Source organism: Lagopus leucura, unplaced genomic scaffold, assembly GCF_019238085.1.
Source record: "Lagopus leucura isolate 7727_CA_CO unplaced genomic scaffold, USGS_WTPT01 Super-Scaffold_100030, whole genome shotgun sequence".
NCBI lineage: Eukaryota > Metazoa > Chordata > Aves > Galliformes > Phasianidae > Lagopus > Lagopus leucura.
Window position 1 is genome coordinate 4,298,047 of NW_024962281.1, and position 26,171 is coordinate 4,324,217.

Below are 26,171 nucleotides of genomic sequence, written 5' to 3' on the forward strand. Positions count from 1 at the left end.
TGGGTATCTGTATAGCTCCCCTACCCCTCTATCTCTGGCTCTCAGGCCTAGCTGCTCAGTATTTTTCCTAAGTACAGGACCTCACAGACCATGTGAGGTTGGAAGGAGCAGAGCAGGCTGCTCTCAACAGCAGGAATTCAGTGCTTTCCAACCTGCACCCACACTGCACAGCAGGGTGAAGTGCAATTCCTTCACTGTTCTGGTTAATTCCTGCTTCCAAGCACATGAATCTGGCTTGGTATTTTGGTAAGAATAATTTCATTCCATTCTTCTCCTGATTTGTTTTCTCAGCTTTAATACTTCAAGGGTTTAAACTGGCCTTTTGAAAGGAACACCTTTGAAGCTAGAAAATAGTTTTGCTGCTGGCTGCCCTCTGGTTTGCCCTTTAGACAGCTCTCTGGCAAGAAGCTTCTGATTATGCAAATCAAAACCTGCTGTTCTCCGGCACACATACCAGCACTATCCACACAGCAAGAGAGGGGAGGGCTGAATAAAAACCTGACTTCCCCCATCCTCACGCCCCTCTACATGGCTTCTGCCAACCTGCCCTGTAAAAAAGACTGCTGCAGGAACAGCTGGGAAGAGCTGCAGGGGAGTGAGGTGCCAGGAGGATGAAACGCTTCTGCAGAGCTCCTCGTATCTGCAGTTCCAGATGAAGATAAACCAATCCAACTCTCTACAAACAGCCCATGTAACAAGATGCATCTGGCTTTACCTCACACTTTCAAATCCACTGCCCTTATTATTTCAAGATAAGTATCAGAAGGCAACCTATTGAGAACTTAAGACTTTCCTTCTCTTTTTAATGCTGTCTGTGGTTAAAATAAAGGTGAGGGACTGCTGTATTTAGCACTGCAGCTATTGTTTAAAAAGAGACTGGAAGTAAAGAACCTCACAGACAAACACTGCTGAATACCCACAGTTCTAAGACATTAACATTTAAGATGGTGGGTATGGGACACTATTGCCCAACAGCTGATGAGATTGAAAGGTGTCATGGTTCTGTGATTTTTGGTTTTCGGTATTCCACATCATAACATCATGTGAGGCACTGGAGTTTAACTGTTAATGCTCGAGTCCTGGGTACCTGTCCAGAAGAGAAGAACTACATTCCCCAGGGGACCTTGTGGTCACGGAGAGGAGGTAGAACTCCTGGCAAGGTCACTGATGCTCTTTTTCGTCCACTCTTCTTCGTCCGCTCTCCTCCTGTCTCCCTGCTGCTTAGCTGGACTGTGCATCTCACCTCAGCACTGTGGTGAGGCCTATCCACCTATCCACTCATCTCACACGTGGGTTATTTCTCAGATCTTCTGTTAAGGATTTCTTGCACCACCCTGAAACTTCTGATACTGATTTCAGTCAAAGATGGGACGGAGGCTGGAAATCCTTCTGTCTCCCACTGGATTCCAGCATAAGAAAACGCTGTTTAGAAGTGAAAGATTAAATGAAAAAAATTCCGAAAACAAGAGCTTGGGGACACAAAGGTTGATGCCTTCCCCCAAGCACCAATCCTACACTCAGAGCAGCTGTAGCTTTCATTGACCTTCCACCCTACCACCTTCCCACCAGGGCTGCACTAAGATCCACAGTATTTCCTTACCTGCAAACCAGAGATGCTCTGTGACAACATCCCACATCTTTGCACCCTCTCCACCCTGAGCACAAACCTCTGCTGAGCTCATACTGTGCAAATGATGGGAGAGATCAGAGCAAATGCATACCAAGATTTGTCTCAGTCATTTGATATGATATTTGTGATCTGGACAGAGACCATCAATCCCAATCCCACAGTACTGCATTCACAGCAACTTCTGTTTCTATGTTTTTTCATTTTAAATGCTAATAAATCATATCTACAGCTTCTTTGCTCCCCCCTGCCCTCCCCCCAACAGCTTATGATTCCCCCTCTATGTCTCTACTTTTAGAATTGCAGAGTTTTTGGGTCTGCCATAACCTACCCCTTGTCAAAATCAGATTTGGGCACATTTGCATTTCACACTGGGGAATTCAAGAGAAACCATATACAAGAACTCCTCAGAGAGGCAGATATTTATGTTTCCTATATGTTAGTTATATTTTGAAATGGTTTTGCTCTTAAATATTCTCCCCAGTCATTACACTTTATTTCAGGTCAAATCCAAACTTTTTTTTTTTTTTTTTTTTTTTTTAAGCTCTACAATTTGTCAGTGAACACAAACAGTTCTCAATTCAATCGACCAAAAATGGTTGACACACAAAACCGAAGCAGCCACAGCCCATATTTGCACAGCTGCATGCACCAGGCTCTCCTCCACCCCTCACAGATACTCGTGCTGCAGGACATGAACAAGGCTGCAGCAAGGAGTGGGGAAGGCCACAAGTCTCTCCTGGCTTCACAAGCCATGGAAGTCCTGCCCACATTTGCAGAGGAAGTCATGCTAAAATCTTCAAGCCATGACAGTATTTGTGTTGCTGGTTTTACAGCTTTACACACAGCATTGTCACAGCCTAAAGGAGAACCTGAATGCAGTACCATCACTTCAGATTCAGAGCTTGGTCTCTGCCATGGCATTATAGTAAGGCTTATTAAATCAAATTTACCCAGTCAGATAGGTGCTGAATTTAAGGAATGAAGAGGCCATCATTTAACCAGGATGTGTACATTTATAAATCCCAGTTTTTCATGGCAGGTGGGTTACCTCTAAGCAACTTCAACAAATGCAGTTTGAACTTGGATATACTAGAACACCGTACAGTCACAAGGAATTCTCCAGTATGGAATAATTATATCTTACATCAAGTCTTCTGAATTCATTGACAGCATGCAGAGCTAAAAGAAGTCAGTCTGTCACATGCTGCTGGATTTGGACTGAGAATTTCAGTTCTGGAAAGTGACAGTAATGCGTTCTGGGGAAGGCTGGCTACTCACATGGGCGCCAGCACTGACACCCTGGCACTGAGGACCAGACAGCTACTTTGCTTCTCACTGATTTCCATGAATTGAGTATTAAACTGAGTCATATTAAGGAAATCCCAGCTAAGATTCTTTGCCCTCTTCCAAGAAATGGAAGATTGTCATCTCCAATAATTACACGTTCCAGTTTAAAGAGAAAAAAAATCTGATTTCATTTTCTGAGTCACATTGTTTACTGGCTGTTGAGGCGCAAAGAGCACAGATGTTTAGTGAGGAAGCACAGCACCTTCTCCATGCTATGAACTAGAGATGCAGACAGCCAAGGTGTTAACCTCAGTCCAACTGGGGAGAGTCATCAGAAGAAGCTCCTTTATGACATGACTTCTGCTTCGAGGATGCTATGACACATGGGATCTGCTCCCTCCGTGTCTGCATAGGAGGAGAAAACATAACTCAGCCAGGAAATGCAGGCAGACAGAGAAGGAGGAAACAGCGATTTTTCCCCTCAATCAACTGAGTCTCCCAGTTCCTAAGAAGTTTACCCAACTCTTTGAAAGTCTCAGGCAGCATAGCTTCATCAGCCTGCACTGACATAAGTCTCAGAACATTGTCCAGACTGCGGATGCCTCTGAAGCACCTCAGCATTCACAACTCATGCAGCTTTCAGAAGTTCACATTGGAACTTCTCGTGTGCCAAAATACTTCAGTGGATGAGGTTTCACGTGCACATTCTCTCTCTCTCCACCTTCCCCTTACGTATGGAAAAAGAGGCCCTCCAAGTTGTTATTTGTCAGAAAAGCTGTTGGCCCTGGATGAGAACCCAGCTCCCCCTGCAATCTAACATAGGGGAGTGTAACAGGATAGGAGAGTGCCATAAGGAACGGGAGCATTTCTCATTTCAATGCTGCTGGGAAAGAACACGGTGGGAGGAAAGGTGGCTCCTGGAGCATTCTCAGGGCACAGACCTCAAGGGAAATGGCTGCAAAAGGTTAGAAATGAGCTGCCAGGAGATGGGGAGATGCTGCTGCCCCACACATAGGGCAACCCTGAGCAATACATCCAGTGAGCCTTGCTTCAATCCCAAGTCTGGGTATTACAGAGCAACAGTCACCATACAGTTTACTTCTGTACAGGATTTTGTGTTTTCGGTAGAACAGATCCTTGTTGGAGAAAACTACACAGTTCAAACTTCTTAGGGAGTAAATTAACATCTCCCATCTCCCTCCCTTTCCTTTAAGACATCAGCACAGAGTCTTTACTAGCAAGTATCTTCTTGGTGTTCTCCAAATAAACCTGAAATCCAGAGAAGCTCTTCAGAGTTCTTCTCCTCTGTAAAGTTCCCCCCTACAGATAAAGCAAACCAGGAAAAAGAAATTCAAGTGTTTGATTTTCTGTCCAGTCACTTTTTTGGTGAAAGAGAGCAAAGAAACTCTTTCGTGCTTCTTGCTATGAATTTTCAGCTCTGTTTGCTTTGACTTGTAGCAAAGCCAAGGAATTAAAAAAGTCTGAAAATTTCCACTAATGAATTCCAGACTTCTGGACGGCAAAACCATCTGCTTGCTCCCAAGCCATGTTGTCAACAACTGAGCACAGCTGTATGAAGGGCAATAAAATATTATACAGTTGCTTGTGTTTCTACACCCCTACATTTGCAAGTTTATTGAAGTACTGTTAGTTTCAATGCTAGGTTTCACAGCAACCTTCCTTTCTGCAAAAGCTTTGCAACATTGCCCTGACTGCACTGGGCAGACAGGTAACATACATGGCCCATCTTCACGGTAGTTTTTGCTTTTCAAAGCCTTACAACATGTGGCAAAGCGTACTACCAGGGCTGTAATTGTCTGGCCTAGGAAGGAGGAGTTAAGATGCTGCTCATCAGTGACGCTGAACAGCTCAGGGTCTCCCCTTGCACCTGGGCAGCCCAGTGGCTCTCAGAAAGATGGCACATATAAGCAGAAATATACTCCATGAGCTCATGGCATCTCTCAAACCAAATCATTGCATTAACACCACAGACAGCTGGGCAAATACTTTTATCCACTATTGGTTTGCTCACTTGAAAATGATGTGGATGCCATGCAGCAGCCTCTACAAGAGCAGAAGCCAGTGCTTCCCATTACACACATTCAAGGCAAAGAACACAAAGCACAATCAGTACATTATTTCCCTGTTTGAAAAATATTATACAATTCACAGGGGCTTTAAAGAGGATCAGGGATCCTCCCTGCCATACCTGCACACACCAGCTCCAGGTTGCTGTTTCAAGGGAAGGGCATCATTGCTGAGACCCAACAGCTATGGCACCAGCCTGAGTTCCCCTGCATTTACCTTTGCTGTTCAAGTGAACCTTTGTCCCTTTGGGCACACACAGCTGAAGGACTTGCTCCTCACATTCAGCTCACCTTCATCATCCACCTAACAGCCTATAGTCCTGGAAAACTCCATCCTGAGGCACATGATGCATTGCTTAAGTTAATTCTTGCATCTTGGAGAAGTCTATCCTTAAGTCCAACTTCCAAGATGCACTTATAAAATAAATACAAGCTAAAAAAAAAACCAAAAAAATCATTGAAGTGAACATAGAAGTTTCAGTGCACTATAATGGAGCCACTGCAGAAGACCTATTCTCTCCTCTTAAGTTTCCTCAAACTCTTTCTACTAGCTTTTCTTTTTATAAGGCACAGGGGAAGGGAGGACTTGAGATGAATGCTTGGAAGTTAGAAACACTCACCTAACACAGAGCTGGTCAGATGGTTCCAGTAAGAAATGCTCAGCAGGTTACACTTCAGTTGTTACAGCCCACCTCGAAGCATCTTTTCCAGGTAGGCTGGAAAAAAACACAACTCAGAACAGAGAAAGCCTTTTCTCCTAATGGCAGAGCCCTGAGGAGTTTCCATAAACACTAATAAATACCACTTCACTTGCTTTACAGACTAACAAGATCCAAGACAATCCTATTCTCCCTCTCACTCCTCTGTTAACAGCACAAAGCACTGCTTACTCCTTGCCTTAAGCCTGCTAGATCCCTATTTGGTTGCTGACAGGGAACCACACTGAGCTTCCACCTAATCCCTTAAAGTTACAGAAATATAGGCACAAAGATAACCCCACCTCTGCAGACAAAACCATCCAGGTACAGCTTAGAGAGCATAAATGCTGCAGCTCTTAAATATAGCTAAGGTTCACCCACTAGTAAGAGCTCAGCCACACAGCAAAGCAATTTGCCTCATCCACACCGACTGAGAGCAGCTGTGTTAATTTACAGATGTAGAATGTAAGCTTCTCAAGGAAAAAAGCAGCAACATCCAGCTGCTTTGTGAACCTCAATTCCGTTTTCCATACAGATGGCTTAAGTAGTTAGGAAGAGAGCCGAGCTTTCAGAAGCAACATTTCTGAATGTTGTATCCATCGGGCTCTGCTGAAAGCTGTGCTTTCCTGTAAGCAGCTCAAAACTGAGCATCTTTCATGGAAGCTCAGCACAAGCAGTAAGGTGTGCTGCACACTGCTGCAGGAACATCTTGTCCCACAGCTATCCTGCATTCATCCCCTGAGGAAAAACAGCCAAGAGCAAAGCTGGAAACTGGTTCTTCCATTCCTGTTTGCACCGGTGTTTTCTTGGGTTTTACTACTTCATAACAGCACCTGGAGAGGCAGAACCTTCCTTTACCTGAGCCTGACTGCAGGGAGACCCTTCCCTCTGATGGTTCATGAGCATGTGTGTCTGTTCACACATCTGCCCATTTTCCTTCCATTTACCTGCCAGGAAGATTTCTAAGAAAGCAGAAGTTGCTGGAGGTTTCAGAGCACACAGTTGTGATGCTGAAGGCAATATGCACAATTTGCAGTTTGGGCCTGTGAGCTCAGATCTGTGTACGTGGTGTTTAATGTGCAGCAATGTATGTAGGAGGGATTATTCATAGCACCTACAACTCAACATCTTCATTTAGTTTTAACGAGGCAAAGAATCTGCAGAGGAGGTTGGGGGTTGGAGATTCATGATCCTTGAGGTCCCTTCCAACCCTGGCCATTCTATATTCTGTAAACAGTACTCTTATTCCTGCTCATGGGGTGAAGGATTTGCCAAAAGCCTCAACAAAAGCAGCACCTGCTTTGTGATGCTAAGCATGGAAGTACCTCTGAGGCATCCTGCGGTATTGCTGTCCCAGGCACAAGCTCCCCTCAGCCTACAGCTGAACACAGAAGGCAATGAAATACACTGCTTTGCCATGCAAGAGGTCTCCCAGATGAATCGGAAAGGCAGCCCTTGCCCTTTCAGAATTTGGCACCTGAAGATTCCAACTCTTCACACCTTGCCATACTTACTCCAACGTTACATTGCTCAGCACTGGAGAAATCATACCCAAGAGGACACTGAGCACTTTTATTTCAGCCAACAAAATTAAAGGCAAAAAGTCCAATACCCCCCCCTCTTCATTTTTTTTTTTTAATTCTCCTGTGCTGTGCATTATGGAATGGTTCAAAGTTGTAAAAGCTTCCCTTCTCTTGGCAAAAGAAAGAGCTAAAAATTTATTTCCTAAGAAACCCACATCCACTTCTCTTTCCTCTTTTATTAAAATCTAATAACTTCTAATAAATAGTTCTTGTTTCTGCCTTCAGTGACAGCTTAGAGGAGGTTTTGGTAATGACTGCCTTTCAGCTGAGCTGAGCTCAATTAACTGGGCAGAAAATTAGAAGCCATGTCTGCAAAATTAACAGGAAATACATCGCATCGCTTTCTGGCATGCAAAAATACAATTCTTTTCTACCAAATTTGGCTTAGATTTAGCAAAACATGTTCCGCAGATGGAGTTTCTTTCAAAAACAAATTAGCCATCCTGAGATAACCAAGCTCTAATGCTGTGAGGACAAAAAGATAAAAAACAAACAATCCAGCGATATTAATTATATTTTTTCCTCTTCTGTCAATGTATTCCTTGCCAGCTGGTTGTGTTGTATGTGGGCATAATTGTTAGAGTAATAACTGTTAGCCTAGTAATATCCTAAGGTAAAATATCCTAAGGTAAATAAGCCCATGAGGTGTTGAAAATGTCCATTTCCACCATTTACTGTACCACATCTGGGGCCGAAGCATCCTGTGCAGCGCCTTTGGAATAAATACTGAAGTGTTACTGTGCAGAAATGGTGAATTATTCTTTTTTCCTACTGTGAATCTTCTGAAGATGATGCATGGTGTGCACTGCTTTGAGGTGCAGGCAAACATCTCTGTGAGTCAGTGCTCAGCCACTCCAGGGCTCAGCCAATGAACTGCCCTGTGCAAGCTAACAGCAAGCGAGGGAGCTCATCTCCTGTTCGATAAGGTTTTGCTGCGTTCATCCAGCTCTTGCCTTGCGTGCATGGGAACAGTTAGGTTCCTCTGAGCTTCCCTTGTTTTGATACAGGAAAAGAATGAAGCTGCTCTTTTGATCATGCACTACTCATGATGAATTGAAACCCACAGAGCACTTTGCCAGATCTTTTGTGGTAAAGCAGCATCCTCTCTTGTTTGCAACGAGCCTTTCTACTTCCTTCCACAAAATGAGACATCAGAGGAACACCACTGGCAGAGGAAGCTGACAAAAAGAAGGTATCCTGAGTGAAAATTATTGCCCTCCTAAGGCTGTATTTAGATATCTCAAAGGTTTCCGGAAAAATAGCTCAGCACATGCATTATATTCCCCAGCACCCCAGCTGTTAGCAGCTGGATGCAGTGTTTCAGCAGCCACTCTTGAAGGAAATGTAACAGCAGTTTTCAACAATAGACAGTAAGTATCCATGGATGTAACCAGGAGCCCAATTTTGCAACGTGCCCCCCCAGACTTCCCTTTGAAGCGCAATCCCACAGAAGTTGCTAGCCAAGATGCTGCAGCGTGCGATCTGTAGGCTGTAGGAACGGGCTCTGAGAGGCAGATTTGCTGACCTTCACAAAGTGCTACGAATGCAGAACATGGCTCTTAAGGGACACGAAACACCCTGAGGTGAACACACAAACCAAGCTTGTAGCATTTTCCTTTCTAAAGCACCACTTAGACCAGGGGAAGGTGGTTCAGGGATTGAACGTGAGCAAAGCTTTAGCAGATCCTACTTCAGTCTTGTGTTCCAATGCTACTTTTTCTTAATGTGAATTTAAGTCCGGACCATTAAAAATACCCATGTACCACTTTGCTCAGTATTGCAATTCCTTGTGCCCAGACAATCTGGGAATGTAAGCCTTGAGCCTCCAGAAGCAGTTCAGCTGCACTTGAGCCCTCAGTAGGCATGTTTTCAGACTACCATGGGAGAATAGTGCTTAAGGATAGAAGAGTGTCCATGGGAAACTGGGAAATAAACTCCACTGAATCACCAACCTGCCCAGGAGTGACCCGGTGTGAAAGAGGTTTGCATGATAAAACAGCAGCCCCACATGCCTGTCTGCCTGCAGAAGGCAGAGGCAGCTTCTGTCCCATCCCACCCAGTATCACCCCATCCCATTCCAACTGAAACCACCACCTGCCCATGCCTTCCTGCAGTGCCCCTGCATGCCTCCAGCCCTTCCCTGGGTGGATCCTGTCTGAGATCCCTTCTCTGTGTAGAACAGATCCCTTTTTCTGGTCTCCACCAGTGACTATTTCCCCGACACATTTTACATGAGCCACATGAGTTCAGACAATGAAGATCTGCATGTAATGTGGTAGGATTTACTCCACCATAAGCTACTACAGCTCTAAAGCAAGGCTGAATTAATCTGTCTCTCACAAAACATCATATTTTGAAGTCTTTTTGAAATCTTTCACAGAAACATAGTCTGGAAAACACTGTGCATGACTATGCCAGTAATGTCCCTAAATGTTCTCTCCAGTGAAAGGACTGATTAAAAAAAAAAACGCAATTCCTTCCTAACTACTCATTCTGCCTCTCCCCTCGTGCGTAGAAACACAGTCAAGTGATGGGATCATGTGCGTCTCAGTGACAAATACAGTTGAGCTAACGCAGGAAGATGTTGTGTTCAAAATGGAAATGACCAACTGAAGCTGCAGTGTCAGATATTGCATGATTGGGAATTAATCTCATAGTTTTCTACAACAAATAGAAGCTCCAGAGCTTAGCAAGAGATATCAAAAGAACTACACACATGAAGTCCAAACCAGCTAGTCAGTTTACATCAGAGTTGACATGATGGCACTGATGGATATGTTCTTCCAGTTGGAAAGATTTGTACGGAACTATCAAAGTCCTATGAAATAATGACAAAAATAGGCAGACTTGAGTGAATATACTTGAAAATTACTTTCGGGGGGATTGCCTGTAGATCCTCAGGGGAGAATCCATCTGATGACACGGAGAGGATGAGCTGCCTGGTTGCATGGTCACAATTTGCAGAGGTCATCACTTGACTCGAATGTTATGTTTTGTTCTCGGTGTTTCCAGTGAAGACAGTCAAAAGCAAACGAAAGTTCGTATCTCCTCAGTAGAGAATGATGAAAAGTTTTTGGATTCTGCAGCAGAAATGGATTCTAGAAATGGATCCTAGAGAGGTGATTTCAAGGGCCACCATTTTCCGCTGCTCAGCTTGAATCACTGTCCAGAAGAAAACACCTCTGTAACGTCGGTCTGTTTTTATAACTCTACAGTCATCACTCCCTTTGCAGAAAAAGGTCGTCAAGATAACAAAGAGAACAAACCCTTTGAACAAGGTAGCATAAAGAGCACTGGGAAAGCTTTTCATACAGCCAGCAGGTTTGTGGCAAGGAGAGGCCCCTTTTCAGACCCCAAGAGCAGCAGACACAGCGTCATCTTCAGTGCCCTCCACACACAGAGCCAGACTGTGAGGCAGGGAGAGCTGCGTTGGGACAGGTCAGCGGCCTTCATTTGCAATGCAAAACCAGCCAGAATTGTTTCTTCAATCTGATACTGCAGATTACACAGCAGTTTTGACCCTCATAAAAAGCACTTTCTTCTTGATCTTTCAGCTGAGCTGTCTTAAACAGGAAAGCAGGGCACACTGATGGAAACAGGATGCACGATAGTAAGTTCTGCTTTCTGTACAAATCCAGACTCGCACATTAGTTAAACCATATTTGCTGCAGGGGAAGAATTGTTGACTTTTTTTTTCTTCTATCCCATCTGTTTTACCTTTTCTCCAGAGTATCCATTCTAACATCTAATCCTAACAGTCCAAGCAACAACAGCAGTGCATGCATGACGCCACTGGTGAGGCAGGGCTCTTAGCAGCAGCAGCCAGAACTTGAGCCTCTGAGCAAAGTTACTCGGTGGCCATCTGAAAGTGTACACTGAATGTTTTCTTTCTCAGCTTCCACCAAAGGGTGTTTGTTTTTATCTGCTCTGTTTCTTTCCTCAGTAGCAGCAGAGACATTTTGAATAAAGCAAGGAGGGATACTTCTGATTGTTTGGATTCCAATCAAGAAGGACAGATTTATGTGTTTACCCTGGAAATGACTTATTTGAATCATAGTTGTGAGCAGAGCCAGGGAGCCCCTCGCCTCCACCCCCAAAGCCAGTCCACAGGGCTCTGCCACAATGTGCTTTTAATTATGAGCAGGAGCTGCTGCAGCATTTTTTGCCTCACTACAGCATTTTTCATTATGCAGGCTGCAGAACAATTAGAAAAATCATTCTATGTTAAGGAAAGAGTTTATTAAATTCATTGAGGGAATAAAAAGTTATTTTAGACTCGTATATGTTTAAAGATGTGATGATGAGCAAGCAACTTAGTTGTGCCTATAGCGCAACAATGTGACATAGTAAGGATTAATTGACAATGGACCTCAAGATCACTTCAGATCTTTGGTGTGTCTCTGCCCTCGGTCACCACTCACAGTTTCCGTGGATGTTTGGGACTTGGTGATGTGACCCCACGAGGAGCACTTCTGCCCTCAGCTCCACACCATGGGCTGCCCACACAGCACTGCTCAGTGAGAACAAGAAGCTGCTTCCAAAGAGATGAAGGTGTTGAAGACATTCCTCTTCACATTCGGTTTATTTTTTCATGCCTTCAGTACATAAGAGTTAATGAAATCCAAGGTGTTTCTCATTTCATGTCACTGTAAAGCACTTGGGAGGAATACCAGAACATGGATGTTCATGCTGCTGCCTGGGGGGAGAGCAGACAAAGATCCCATGGGTGAAGAAATAATTGCCACTTCTTGGTGATAAAAATTATTCATCCCAGCAACTTGGATGCTTGCACAAGGCATTTTTGCCCACTGCATTCATGTCATATTCACTCTGCCACGAGGGATGAGAGCCCAGCAGCCTCCTCAGCAGGGTGGTTTGGTAGTTATCTCTCTTGCAAAAAAGCTGTGACATCAGCAGAGGTCAGCATGGTGTGTGAGGGGTCTGCTCACCCCACTTCCCACCTGGACATGACCCAGTGCCCCAAGGCTGCCTGCTGCAGACCCCGGTGCTCGGTCTTGGGGTCTTGGGTCATGGGGTGCTGTCAGCATTTCTGCGCTGACTTTGGTCCCACAGAATCACCCTAAAGGTTGTCCAGAATTGTATCACTGCTTGGAGGGATTTCTGCCTCCACAAGCCCTCAGTTTGTATCAACCTGACATGCTGATACTCTGTTTGTATTGCTGTTAGCATACTGATGAAGGACATCTCCTATTACTCCCTTGAAGGGAGAAGAAGAGAAGGACTGCAGGGCAGCCTGCTCTCCAGCATATCAAATGACAGCCCCCAGAGGTCATCTAAGACAGCCACCGTTCATTTCCTTGGCCTTGGAGGTGGCTGCATTTCACACAACATCCTCACTTTACATTTGCAAAAAAGCTGGGTGAGGACTTTTCATAAGGGCATGCAGCAACAGGACGAGGAAATGGCCTTAAACTGGAAGAGGAGAGATTTAGACTAGATTTTAGGAAGAAATTCTTTACTGTGAGGGGTGGCCAATGACTGGAACAGGCTTCCTTGAGAGCTGGTTGATGCTCTGTGACTATCTGTGCTCAGGACGTGGTTGGCAATGCCCCCAATAACAGGCTGTAACTCTTGGTTAGCCCTGCAGTGGTGGGGCGGTTGAGCTCAAAGATCTTTGAAAGTCCCTTCCTATAAACCATTCTGATTCTAGCTCCAAAAATGACGCTGTGCTGCATGATATCCTGTTTTATATGATATTTTAACTTTATTAGGATGAGAGATGACGAAGCTGACCAGGGAACTTCTGAAGTTTCCATGAGAATTCCTGGGCTGGGGTTCATGCACCCCTCCCAGAGTAGTCATGAGACAGTCTCTGATGCCTGAGACATGATGGTCACCCTTCCACAAGAAGGGACATTCCCAAATGCATTTATTACCTCTTCTGATATTTTCTTTTCAGCTTTGACTTTGCTTAAGACAACACAAATCCAGTTTTCTTTTTTTTTCTTTTTCTTCTTAAAGACCTCAAAAACTAGGAGATGTAATGATATTGAGCAAGGAGCCGCTTACCCAACTGGAGCTGCTTGAGTCACTCTGCAGTTGTACCTACAGCATCCCTGCCGTGTTCTGTGGAAGTTCCTGGGGCAGATAGGACCAGATGGCATGTTTCTCACAGGAAGGGCATTGCAGGAGCTCTTGTGGAGATATTTTCAGCCTAATAGCAAAGTTTGGAGCAGTTTGACATTTCTTGAGTTGGGTGGGATGAATGATATTTCATTAATCATCGCTTTTGGAGTTACATCACTGTCTATGAAATTGAAAAACAAAGTATGACACGTAGTTTGAAAGGTTTTACCATGAAATTACATAAGTCTTCTGCGGAAGGGGAGTGGAACAGGCCATCCTCATGGGTTAGTGCAGTGTGGCTTTTTGTGCTACCTAATGTCTTTTTCATCTGAGCGTGGCTGTGCCTAAACAGCACTGAAAATTACACAACTGCAAAATTGTGTCATTGCCTTCAGTGGTCCCAAGAAAATACTTTTATTTTTGACATGTTAAAAGTCAGACACAGAACTACGAGAACAAGGCCTGTTAAAATGTCAGTGATATTTTTAATAACCAACACTGGGGAGTTTTTAAACGAGCGGTATTTGCAAGTGGAAAATACCTAGCAACACTTTGCAAATTTCCATCGTCTTCCTTTGTTACAAGGAATAAAAAATGCCATTTTCAAATGTGACCTTTTCCCCTCTCGTATATGGCACAGATACAATAAATACCAAAAAGAATGGATGAATTATTTGAAGGATCCAAGCTATGCAGCACTGGGTACCTGGGTCCAGCTGGCTGCCCTTTGCAGCAGGGGGTCCTCAGACATGTGGGCTGTTGTGGAAGGAGCAGTTCTGTAAGCAGAACAAGACAGGATCCTGCAGCAGATGCTGGAAGCTTCTTGCCAGCCCATAGCCTGGAGAGGCCATCTGAGCACATGGAGTTTGGGCCAGATCCTGTTTGTGTTGAAGTTAATAGACTTGGACATCATTCTCAATGGGCAATGTAATTGATCTTCCAGGGGGGCTTTGCCCACGTGTGTGATTAAGTTCATGTACAAGCTCTTGAGCCCGTATTCCAACAGTCCTTTCTTTAATTAATTTTGTATTTTTCAGACATGCAAAATAAACACTGACTTCCTCTGTTAAATGAAGAGCAATAAACTGGGGTTACATACTTTTATTATTAGGAAATAGTATAATACTCAAAATTTGAAAGCATGCAGTTTAGTATGCTGTACATCTAACCCTGGGATGAAAACATCCCATTATTGATATCATAAAAGGACTTTGCACAATACTACTCACTTACATATGTATTTATGTGCATACATGAAGCAAGATATGGCTAGCCCATAAAAATGTAGAGAATATCAAGCAAGAGAAGCAATACATAAAATGATAATCTTCATCTACAGTATTTGGCCACATCTGTGCTGGATCAGAGTTTGGCTGCTGAGGATGAACTTTTGAATGTGTTACTTCCATTTGTGCATCTTTGGGGAGCTCGGAAGCTTTTCCTCCAAATTTTCATGGTCTCTTATTTTTACAGCGCAAAGGGCTGAGCAATTACAGACTTGCAATGTGGTGGATACTTTGGTAGGTGAAAATGCTATACAGCATCTCCTTTTACACCCGCTAGTAAACTTCATGTGCCCACAAAGACTCAGGCAGAAAGCTCCTCAGTGCACAACCAGGAGATTTTAAGAACCAAGGCTCAGAATGCATCGTCCGTTCTGCAACACTTCATAATGAATGCACATGAAGTCCAGTTCTTGTCCCACTCTGAAGAACTATCATCTAACAGGTTCAGTGTCGGAGAGCTCATTCTCTGGCGCTTGTTCTCCATTGACATGACTTTATGGCCAAAAGCCAACTGTGTCAAATCAAACTTTTCAAGGAGATACCCCACAATTGAGAGAAGCCCAATTTCCGCGTGCTCGAGGCTCCACTTTCTTTCTAGCCATGAATTTGCCTGGAAGTTCTTGTGACCCAACAACCCCTGCCTCAGTCTGCAGCAGGCAGTGCTCCCGATGGCCACGTTACAATCCATGGGGTTTTAAATTGAGACCCAGCTCCTCCTGTACCGCAGTGATATGCAATTTAGCAATTGGGGTGGGGGAGTTAAGACCACATCTAGGACACCTCGCTTTGATGGTGCCGTCAGCCTGCAGCCATGCTAGACTGGGGAAGTAGTTTAACCATGGCCACGCTGTGGGATTTCAGACCTGACCATGCAGCACAGGTAATGCTGCCTGCCCTGACCTTTTGACCCTCTTAATTTCTTTGTGGCTGTGGGAGGTCTTGCTGGGATGTTCCTGATTTGGGGACTGATGCTTTGCAACATTTGCCTTCTAAAACAGATTTGCTCTCTCTGTTGTGGTGAGCAGTGAGACATCACAGTAATTCACATTTGTTTAGATTTGTGGATTTTTTTGCTGGTAACTACTTACACATCTCCTTTTGTAGCAGCTGTTTTTCTATGACTTGCATCTGTGGCATGTTTTTGAGGCCAGGAGATAACAGATTTGTTGCTGAATGTAGACATAACATACGTTGTCAAGATTCATATGCAGTGAAAATCTGTACCCCTTCATAAATCACCAGGGTTTCTTTGTTTCCTCAGTTTAAACATCCCTATCTGATCGCTCATTAGCTGAAGTCTGGCACAAATTCAGTGGCAGAATCGAGGCGATAGATAGCTGAAAAGTATTTGAGTCACAAAATCACTGAGGGGCATTTTATTCCCTTGTGCCTTTGGAAAGCAATACAGTAAAAAAATATAGCAGGCTGCTATTCAGTTTCATACAACACTCCCAGTGTTGAGATTTAGCTGAACTGCAGCACAATTTTACCCAGAAAAGCCCACGTTCTTGGGTACACTTGTATGGCAAAGCCACAGAACAGCCAGCCAAATGCAGAGCTGGTGACAGAGCTGCTTTCTCCTGCATCTTTGAAAAAGACTGAAATTCAGTCCTGTGAGCTGGACAGTCCCTTCGGGTCTTAACTTATTAGGTGAGACAAGCTCTCATGTGCTCTTGTATACACAGGATCAGGATAGAAGAGGACATGTGAGCAAACCCTGGTACCTACAAAGAAAGAGGTGTTTGGTTTTCCTGTGCAGTTCATCCTCCCCCAGGCCAGTGCCTTCCCCTCCAGATGCCTTCCTGCTGCTTAGGAAGGTATCCAGAGTGACAGGCACAGAGAGCAGCATGCCTGAGAGACAGGAGACAGTATCACTTAACCTATATTATCTAATCCAATATGAGCTTGGATATCCAAAGCAGCAAAACAATGATGAGAGCTCAAAGTCCTACAGTGCATCCAACATGGGGGAGCTGCATCTGTCCCATCTCCTTGGGGCAATCTCCTTGGCTCAACGCAGCTCTAACGAGAGATGGGCAGACCAAGTCCCTCCATGGGTTGATCGTATGTGGACAGAGCCTCCTGCTTCTTATTTGAGTGCTCAGAACTAAGAGCACTCACGTTTTTCATTGCAGAAGCCTCCTTTGCTCTCCACCAGCTGGCAGCAAACCCCTCAGCTTGCTGGCTACTGAGAGAAGGTAAGGAAAGGTGAGCAGAAAGAATGAGGCAGGCAGAAGCAGCAGACTTCAGGGGAGGTTCTCCTTCACTAGCCCTGGTTTCATTTATCCTGCTAAGACCCAAAGCCTTCCAGGTGTCATGCATCTAAAGGAAAACTACAAGGAAAAATACAGATTATTATGCTTCTTTTTATTATTATTATTTTTTTCTTGCATTTAAAAAGCTGAGGCAGTTTCTCTTTGCTCCAAACGTAGTTTCCTGCTGTTTTATGCTTTTTTCTGGAAGATGGCCGGTACATCTCCCACAAAACTCCCATTAACTTTATTCAGCTCAGCATCACTGCCTTCACACACTGCACATTACACCATCCAAGTGCACCTGACATCTCACTCTATGTTCAGATGTAGAAAACCAGAATAAAGCCCTACTGTAAGTTATCAAAGGTAACATCAGATACAGTAACAAAATCTTTCCTTGTTATGCAATTTTCTAAAGGATCGCAGCTCCCAGGACCTCATTAAAGCCTTTGGTTTGGTATCACCAAGGGAGTCAAAGAAACTGGAGGGAATTCCAGGAGTTGGATTCAATGATCCTTATGGGCCCCTTCCAACTCAAGATATTCTATGATCACACAAAATAGGAATTAACAAGGAACCATTGATTCAATTATTTTCCCTAGAGAATGAGAAAACACAAAGTTTGTGTTGAAAATGGAAATAGCAAAGCAGCAGGGGAGTACTGACTGCCCGCATCACCGGGCCCATCCTCAAGGTTGCATTTTGAGAACTGGCATCTTCAGTCTGCAGCAGTGACAGTGAATGCTGGTCACCTTCCGTAAACATGTGGGAAACAGTGCGCATGGCAGAGAAGAGTTATGTAAGAATCATTGTGGTACAGAAGTAAGGGGCTTTCTAGTCATGGGAGCAGCGTGGTTCTGGAACAGCTGCACCACACATTGTGGCATTACCCACGAGGGGGCTGTGCCAGAGGATGAATGATTTATTCCCAGATTTACAGTGCTGTAAAGCCTTGCAGAGGTGATGCGCACCAGGGAGATAGACACGGGGCTCTAGAGGGGCAGTTGGCACCTCCCCTGTGGTCTTACCACCTCCCTGTGAGCAATGGAAGGAGGTGAGATGTGGCTGCATGGCCTTGGCCAAGCAGAGGAACAGCCAGCATTCTGGGAACCCTGCTGGGGGGCTGCTGTGACTCTGGGAGTGGTGAGCACTTTTGAGTAAGGCAGGAGCAGCGAGCCTTCCCTGCAATGCCTGTTATCCAACACAAATAGAAGGGTCAAAATTTGACCCTTAGAACTGATGAATGATGTCAACCTGTGAAGATTAGAGCTGCTCACTTCGGGGCTTGGGGAGGGTTGGTTTGTTCTGTGCTTTAAAAATCCCACAGGCACGGAGGAAATAAATGCACTGATGCAGGCTGAAACTCTTCTGGCTTCCAGCTCAGCTCAGGATGACTGTGGCACAATCAGTTCCAGATGCTGAGTTTCCGGTAGTGGCTGACAGACACACAGACACACAGACACACAGTAACTTCTTCAGCTCCATGGGCTCAGACATAATCCCAGACTCTACAGACAGATACCAGAAGAAAGACAGACATTACAGCTCCAGAGCCCTTTCCCCATGGGCCTGACGAGCCCACAGGCTGGCAAATGCTTTGGGTCTTTTTATGCATGTCCAGGTAGGATGATGTCCCCTGATGGTGGTGGTGGTGGAGGAGCCCAGCTCGCAGAGCTCTCAGCAGTGCTGTGTCAGCCCCACGTGAGCACAGACCTCGGAGGTGCAGCACAGCGCTGGAAATGCGTGGTTAACCTGCTGCTGGCTGTAGGCAGAAAATTAATGACTTGATTCCAATTACAAATATTCCAGAGAGGGCTAATGATGATTAATCTGCTGTTACAGAATTATTCTTTTATGACTTGTTATGTATTGCTCATACGAGTATATTCACTTGTGACACCTGTTCCTCTTGATAGCATCTATCACTTATTAAATCTTTGCAAGTAATTTGGTAGGGTAACTGTCATGCATAAATAAATAGTACTCATGGCAGGTTTAATGCAGTGACTGACATTAGTGATCGACTGCCAATGCACGAGTAGAACATAGAGGATCAAAAACCTGAGACAAACTCTACATCTTGGGAGAGACTGCCTCCATTCCTCCGGTGCAGCACAGCACATCCTCTGCTGCAGTCAATAGACTCCAGGAATACCTCCAGGCAAAGGCTCGAGCTGGGACTCAGCATAAGGTCAGAGGAAAGTTAATTTTGCGGAGAATTTTTAATATGAAGATCTAAAGTTGCAATAGAATGTTAGCAACTGCTTTAGGCTGGAATTTTCCAGATACGTAAGGGGCAATAGGTCCCCAAATCCCACTGGATGGGTACCCAGCTCTCACAGCCTCTGCTGAACAGCCCAGCTTCACTCTGACTCATTACCCGTTCTACTGCTATTATTTCTTCATAAGATTTTGTTTAAGTTATTGTGCTCTTAATTTCCTGTTTCACAATCCTTTGGTGATGCCAGCAAAATATACTACTGCCGATTTCTGGATTTGCATTTGAACAGAGGATTAAAATTAACCACAGCTCCTCATTGGCTCAGGGCGATCAAAGGTTCGGTGCAGAGATCTCAGATTAATACCTCAGACTGTCGCTGCCAAAGCCCAAGTAACAGAAGAACTGGATCTCTCCCAGCCATGTGCACTGGGGCAAACCCAAGTCTGGCACTCAGAGGTGAAGCTCCATGAGTGTGGCTGAAGGTGCACGGGCCGCATCCTTGTTCTGCTTGCTCCTAGGCAAGGAAATGCACTGACAAAGCTAAGGCTTTGTTCACCATGAGTAACAAACATCCGCAGCTCAGCTCTCTGACTAAGGGCTGCTTCATCAGCACGGTCATTATTTCATCATAAATTCATTTTATTTCTTTATTTTACTTTATTTTTTGCAGGAAGAAACCATTTCTCCTGATAGATGCATAACCACAGATGAAGTGGGTGTAAAACTGGGCACAAGTGAAAGATTTGTCAGCAGACACACGAGGTCTGGAGGGAAAGCCTGGAGACACATGGATTGACTTCTAACTGAGCTGTGCCCTCAGAGCTGCAGTGTTGCAAGATTTCTCTTACAGAGAGCACAGGAGTGTTAAGGAAAAAGCCAGGAGCTGTGAAGCATCAGGACTGCCAGGAAATGGCTGGCTGTGGAGTATTTCAAGTGTCTCCAGTGGAACACAGAGCCCAAAGGTGGATTGCCTTGATCGCCCAGTGGGCCTGTGGCCAAACTGGAGCAAGGATCCAAGCCCCCCAGAGCTCCAGGAAACGGATTGTATCTCAAGCTGAAAGATTTCTAGGGGCAAGATGGATTTATCTCTGGTTCTTCAAACAGATTTTGCCTCTGATTCTCGCCAGTGAAAATGGACTCAGGCCCTTCTATTCTCATTTTCATTGCAGATTAGCAAACATGTTAGAAAAGAGTCTGGTGTCAAGATGTTTGTTGAGGATGGTGGTTTGGTCAGATGGGAATAAGAGAAGTAAATTCTCCAGGGGAAGATGTTTGTAGTCCCGGTTCTTTTTTCTGACCATGTGTCCAGCCAGACAAATCCACAAACATGCAAGATGGTAACAACTGTAGCCAACAGAATTTTTCTAATTAACTTTCTGCGTGCGAAATCCAGTGTTTCTGTACCTCAGACTCCATCCAAAGTGTGTTTAAATGGATGGAAAGGCTCCCACTGGCTGCAGCAGCTATGGGTCAGAGCTCCAGGACAACAGGCAGAGCAGTGGCTCCATTTATTTTGGAAATTCCGTCTGTGAGCACAGCGCCTGTTGGAGAAATCCCATTCCTCAACATGAAGCAGATCTCAGTGCTGTGGTTTGTTCCAATCTGTGCTCCAGCCAGTGACATTTTGGTACATAAATAATTGCCCTTTGGGCTCTGGAGGCATTGCTTTCCCTGCCAGCCTTCTCCTACCTTTTTCTTCATGTCCAGCACTGGTCTACAGACCTTCTGTAGCTTCAGGTGTGAAGAACAGGTCAGTTCCAAGGCTGAAGTGGAAACTGGAAAACGCACCAAGCTAAACAGAATACCCAAGCCAAGCATTTTATGTGCATGTAACAACATGTGCTGTTACACAGGAAGACTGAAATCTCCCTGCACTCCACACGATGAACATTTTGCTGATGATGGAAGTCATTCAGATCATGCTTTGTTGCAGGGTACAAAGGAACTATTCCTGCCACAAACCTGTCAGCTTTTATAACCTCTATTTCTTAATGGTGCTGCGATTTTTTTTCTCTCTCTCCATTTTAACAAGCACCCTGGAAGGTGGTAACTGTTGAGTTCCTGAGGAGGTGAAAGAGTTTTTTTCAGTGGATGAAATTTGAGCAAACTGGAATCTCTGGAAGCGATGTTAAGTCCAAGAAAGACAGTTAACATCTGTCAAGCTTACACCATGCAGCATCCACTATAGATAGGGGAAGTTGGCTCTTGTACTACAACCAGCTGCCTGCAGGAGAGAGGAGAGGAGGGAAGGAGAGAGGGAAGGAAATGAGAAGAAGTGGGGGCCACAGTTCTGTGATGGGACGGGGGAATGAATCCTGCACCAGCTGATGCATGGCATGGCTCTAAGTCCTCCTGCCCACCTTAGTACATCAGTGGCTGTGCTACTGTCGAGCTTAGACACCAAAATGGTTATGCTGGTCTTTACACTCAGGTGTAGCCTCAGACCTGAGCTCCCATGTGTGCCATGTAGTTGCTGCCCAGGCAAGAGGCTGGCTGGAAGATACTCAGGGTTGTAATTCAGCAAAGCAAGGGAGAGAAAAGCAGATAGAGTGGGTGCAGGTGTGGGACAGCTGCTGAACATATGGGTGGAAAGGAAGGGATGGCCTGGCCAGGCTGGGTAGCTGTCAGCAGGAGGCACACATCATCCCTGTGTGTGGAGAGAGGGATGGCAGTTGGAAGGCAAAAGCTGATTCCTGCAAAGTTAATGGCAATACTTCCAGTCACTACGTGGCATTTCATTAAAATTTCATTGCATTTCATAAAGATTTCCCCTCCATGGCTTACACCCATGGATATTAAAAACCAGGTGTCCTGCTCATTTGGAATAAAATGTGGTGGACATTTGAATTGATATAATTTGTTGTATTTATAGTATCAATAAAGCTAAAGCCTATAAAAAGGAGGCATTTTGGGAAAACCCTGCTGAGAGTTGGGTTAACACAGGGCAGATGTTCCTTCTCCTACTGACAGTCAAAGGATCGTAATGATGGAATTTGCTCCTTTTTAATTAAAAAGGCTGAAGGTGAATAAGGATAGATGTTTGGCAAAGGATCTTAAGGTGTATTTTGAAAGAGGTCTGCTTTATTTACATACTCACAGCTGCTCGTAAGTCTGAGTCTCTGAACTGACTGCTGCTTTCGTAACCAGATGCGATGTACTCCCTTATCTTCTCACTGGGAAGCACTCCGTGCTGAGCGCTTTGTTACACAACCTCACTCGCTCAGGGATGGGCGAGTGGAGGCAACAGGGATTGCTGGGGGCTGGATTCGTCTCACTTGACAAAAAGAAACTGGAAACTGATTTCCCATCAGAGTGCTACAATTTGTTGTTTTGTATTGGGCAGAACCATGCAGCTTTCCCTTTGAAACATACAGCAAATGAAAACAGCGTGCCCTGAAGATAATTAAATGTGATGCGTGAGCTTAAGCAGCACTGCAGTTCCATGTAGGACACATTTGTAAGTCTTTATTATAAAGGGAATGTGACCATCAGGCTGTGTGTGCTGCTGTAGGGCAATATGGGCACAGTGAGCATCAAGGAGGGAGAAGAACGTGTGGTGCAGCTGGGCTCTGGGCACGCTCTGTGCCTGGCACACCTTGCTGCTGATGTTTCCTGGCTGCAGGCAGGTCAGGAAAGCAGAAAGAGTCCATTGACTGCACGCAGCCAATCTGCCTGCAAGGGAAGGAGTCAGGGAGGTGATTTCTCAATGTGTGTGGCCACATTTCTCATGCACTGGAGCGGAAAGAGCATCTCAGAAGCTGGAAAAAAGCAGCTAAGCTAGGCTCAGCTGTCACAGGGGGAGAGAAGCACTGGGGAAAATGCAGGAGACCAATCACCCAAGCCATCATGAGGAGGTTTTGCAGCTCGCAATCAGAAGAACAAGCAGGAACCAGCCCTTGACATACAGGACAGCAGCCAAAGAGCTTGCAGAATGGGCAGGAACTTCAGGGAGATGGGTCTGAATTATGGCTCGGATAAGAGGAAGAGATCCAGGGCTGATGAGCCTCTCATTGGGCTTTCTTGGAGGGGAAAAACCTCTCCAGCAACCCAGCACTGACCTTGCCCTGTGCTCCTGCAGTCGCCTGGGCTGCGCTGGTCTCCTCCCCCAGTCAGAAGGGGTTTTCCTTAGCACCCAAGATTGGATCACGTGGGGTTTTGCTTGTTTTTGTAGACTTAGGGTTGGCTAAAGAACGGTATTATGTTTTATGAAAATAAGAAAAAAATAAAATGGAGGTTTCAAAATTTATTTTCTTTCAGCTCAGAAATGAAATTGAAACCGCTCAAGAAAATCAGATCCCTCCCAGACCTCCCTAAGAAGACCTCCAGCCAACTGAAGCTGAAGGACTTTGTTTGCTTGTATGGCTTTTTTTTTAACAGAAAGCAGACTCAAGAAATGTCCACTTTTATGAGGGCAGTGGGAAGAATAAAACAGAGTGAGTGGTTTCGGACTCTTTAAACCAGCTCTAAGGAACGCAGAGGGCTGGGAGTTACCGTATTTCCTTGGTGAGAGTCAGCTTTCAGCCCAGCTGTGACAGCAGCACAGACAGCAGGCTGTGACCGACATGCCATGGACAGATGGCCCTCATACATATCTGCACTCACACATACCAACCCTTGCACCCACTCACCTTTGCAAAATCTTTTGTGGCCCTCGGATGAACGTTGATGTTTTAAGAGCAACACATTATTGCTGTGCCAAGAAAACTGCTTTCCATCTTGAGTGCTTTATTAGCTAATGCAGCACAAAAATAATTCAACTGCTCGCTAGAAACGTGGAAATTAATTATGTTCACTTTCATCAAATTCCTAGAGAAAGAAATATTTGAGTGCGTGAGCAGCCTTTAAATAAGACGGCCTGCCAACTGCAGACAGCTGGGCTCGGGGATGGGGGCTCAGGGACAAACCTGCCCAACGGTAATTGCTAACGGGGCTCTTATTCATTGCTTTTCTTGGTACAGTTGTCATCCAGGACGATGATAAACCCCAATACCTTATAATTATCTCAGCAAAAACAACTTGGAACAAGTCATCTGAAATTAAAGGGTACTGGAAAGACAGAAAGTGTAGGGAATGTGCTTGCAGTACCTCTCGCTATTGTTTCTTCCAGGATAAAACTCTCTCTTCCCTACAATTTGTGAGAGCCATTCTGACAGCTCCCCAAACCCACAGACACCCCAAGTGTCAGCAGTTGCCTGCAGGCACCAGTGAGGCTCTGGCTGCAGCCCCTGGATGCTCCTTGCATCACCCACAGGGCTTCCTCTGCTCGGGGAGCAGCAAAGCCCAGCCTGTGTGCAGCATAGAGATGGCACAGTGAAACATCAACAGGGACAAACTGGCTTAGACAGCAACACTCCCCTCCTCTCCATCACCACTCACAGTGTAGCCAATGCAAACTGAAATCTACGCAGTGCTTTCCAGCCCCCAAACTCCCCCATACCGCCCTGAGCCCCACTGGAGTTGCAGCAGGAAGAAAGATGCACCAGGAAAGCCAATGTGTTCTGACATCTGTTCAATAAAAGGCCCAAATTAATTTGACTTCTGTGGTCTCCTATGACTTCCTGACATGGTGGGGTGGGAATGCGTATGAGTGTGTGCATGTCTGTAAAAACATGTAGGAAAATAACACGTTTGCATTGGGCAGAGGTGGTATTCAGTATGTGCATTCTTCCTCAAGGGGCTGCTTTACTATAGAGAGTGAGCGAGGCAGAGAAAGGAGGAATTTCAGACACTTCTATCGCTGGAAGAGAAAAGGAATTAGCCTATGAAATCAGAGCTGAAAATGGGATTAAGGTGGATGGAAAGAAAGGGTTGGAATGCCTTATTCCAACAGCCTCCTCCAATACTTTTGAAACAAAACTATAGAATCTTTCCAGCTATAATTCTCTTCAGACCTGTGATGGTTTCTCCCAGGATTTGTAGTCTACCCACAGCAGACTTTGCTGGGTTGAGAAATTCGAATGCAATGGGATATATGTGCACCACGGGCACTAAATCTCAAACCAACACTGGACTGTCCTTGTAGAAGAACCGCAGAACATCTGTTTGTTTTATCACTTCCAATTGCCATGGAGATGTGAACACCCCGTGTTATTCACAGGAAGATGACATAGCTATTCTTCTGCAAAACAGAAATCACTTTTTAAGTATTTCCAATCATAAATCAGGAAAACACCCAGAAATCCAGGTTCCACCCACAGCCCTGAATACCACACCCTGATCAGTCTATTAGAAATAAATGACTGTGATAACCCTACACTGCCTGCAGCCCTCCTTGTTGAGCAATGACAGCATTGCTGCAGAAGCAATGCCTGCTCTGCAGGATGCAATCACTGCCTGAATGTCAGATAGCGACTGCTCATGGCAGACACAGCAGGGTGAGCCACCAGGCTGCGTCACTTCTTGGACAGCCCGAGCAAAAGTTGCTGCATTTTAAGGAGCAAGAGAATGATGATGGTTTTCCAAGCAGAAAGCCATTAATGGAACAAAATACATGCAGGTATGTACACCGTTCTCCAGGCTCTACCTTACATTAAATCTTTCAAGTCTGTCACTGATTATTTAGCAATAACATAATGCTGACTACCAGAGGACCTGCAAATCTAGCACTGAAGTGCAACCAAGGACCTTCTCCAGCCCATGTGCCACAGTCCTGTTGTTTCCCTTTCCTTTTCCACCTATCAGCAAACCTGTTCAGCACTGCTCTGCTGGCAAGGATCTTTGCTGCTGACACCTGTGAGCCCATCCAACATCTGTACACCCGAAAGTGCCACTGACAGGTGTGCTCTGGACTTCTGCTTATAGGAGCAAGACAGGTGAAAGAAGGAAAACGGAGACACCATCAGTAAGCAGCAAATTAGCCTTCAGATCGTGAACAATTTGCTCTCTTGGGAATGTAGCTCCTTCAAAATACATGGAAAAATGATGAGTGATTGCAAGCTCCTCTACAGAATTCATTTTTCTGGTTTCCTTTTACACCCTACTCCTCATTATCTCAGCATGAGATACAAGCTGCTATTCACAGTAACTGAATTAGTTGA

At 45.0% G+C, this 26,171-nt stretch overlaps 1 long non-coding RNA gene across 1 annotated transcript; it reads right to left on the reverse strand.

The window, feature by feature from the left end:
* Nucleotides 1-2,936: 2,936 nt before the first annotated feature.
* On the reverse strand, nt 2,937-6,024 carry LOC122185737. Its single transcript, XR_006180965.1, has 3 exons — nt 6,005-6,024; nt 5,625-5,720; nt 2,937-3,322 (listed from the first exon to the last, which is right to left on the reverse strand). It is a non-coding gene; the product is annotated as an uncharacterized LOC122185737 (long non-coding RNA).
* Between the last annotated feature and the right edge of the window lie 20,147 nt (nt 6,025-26,171).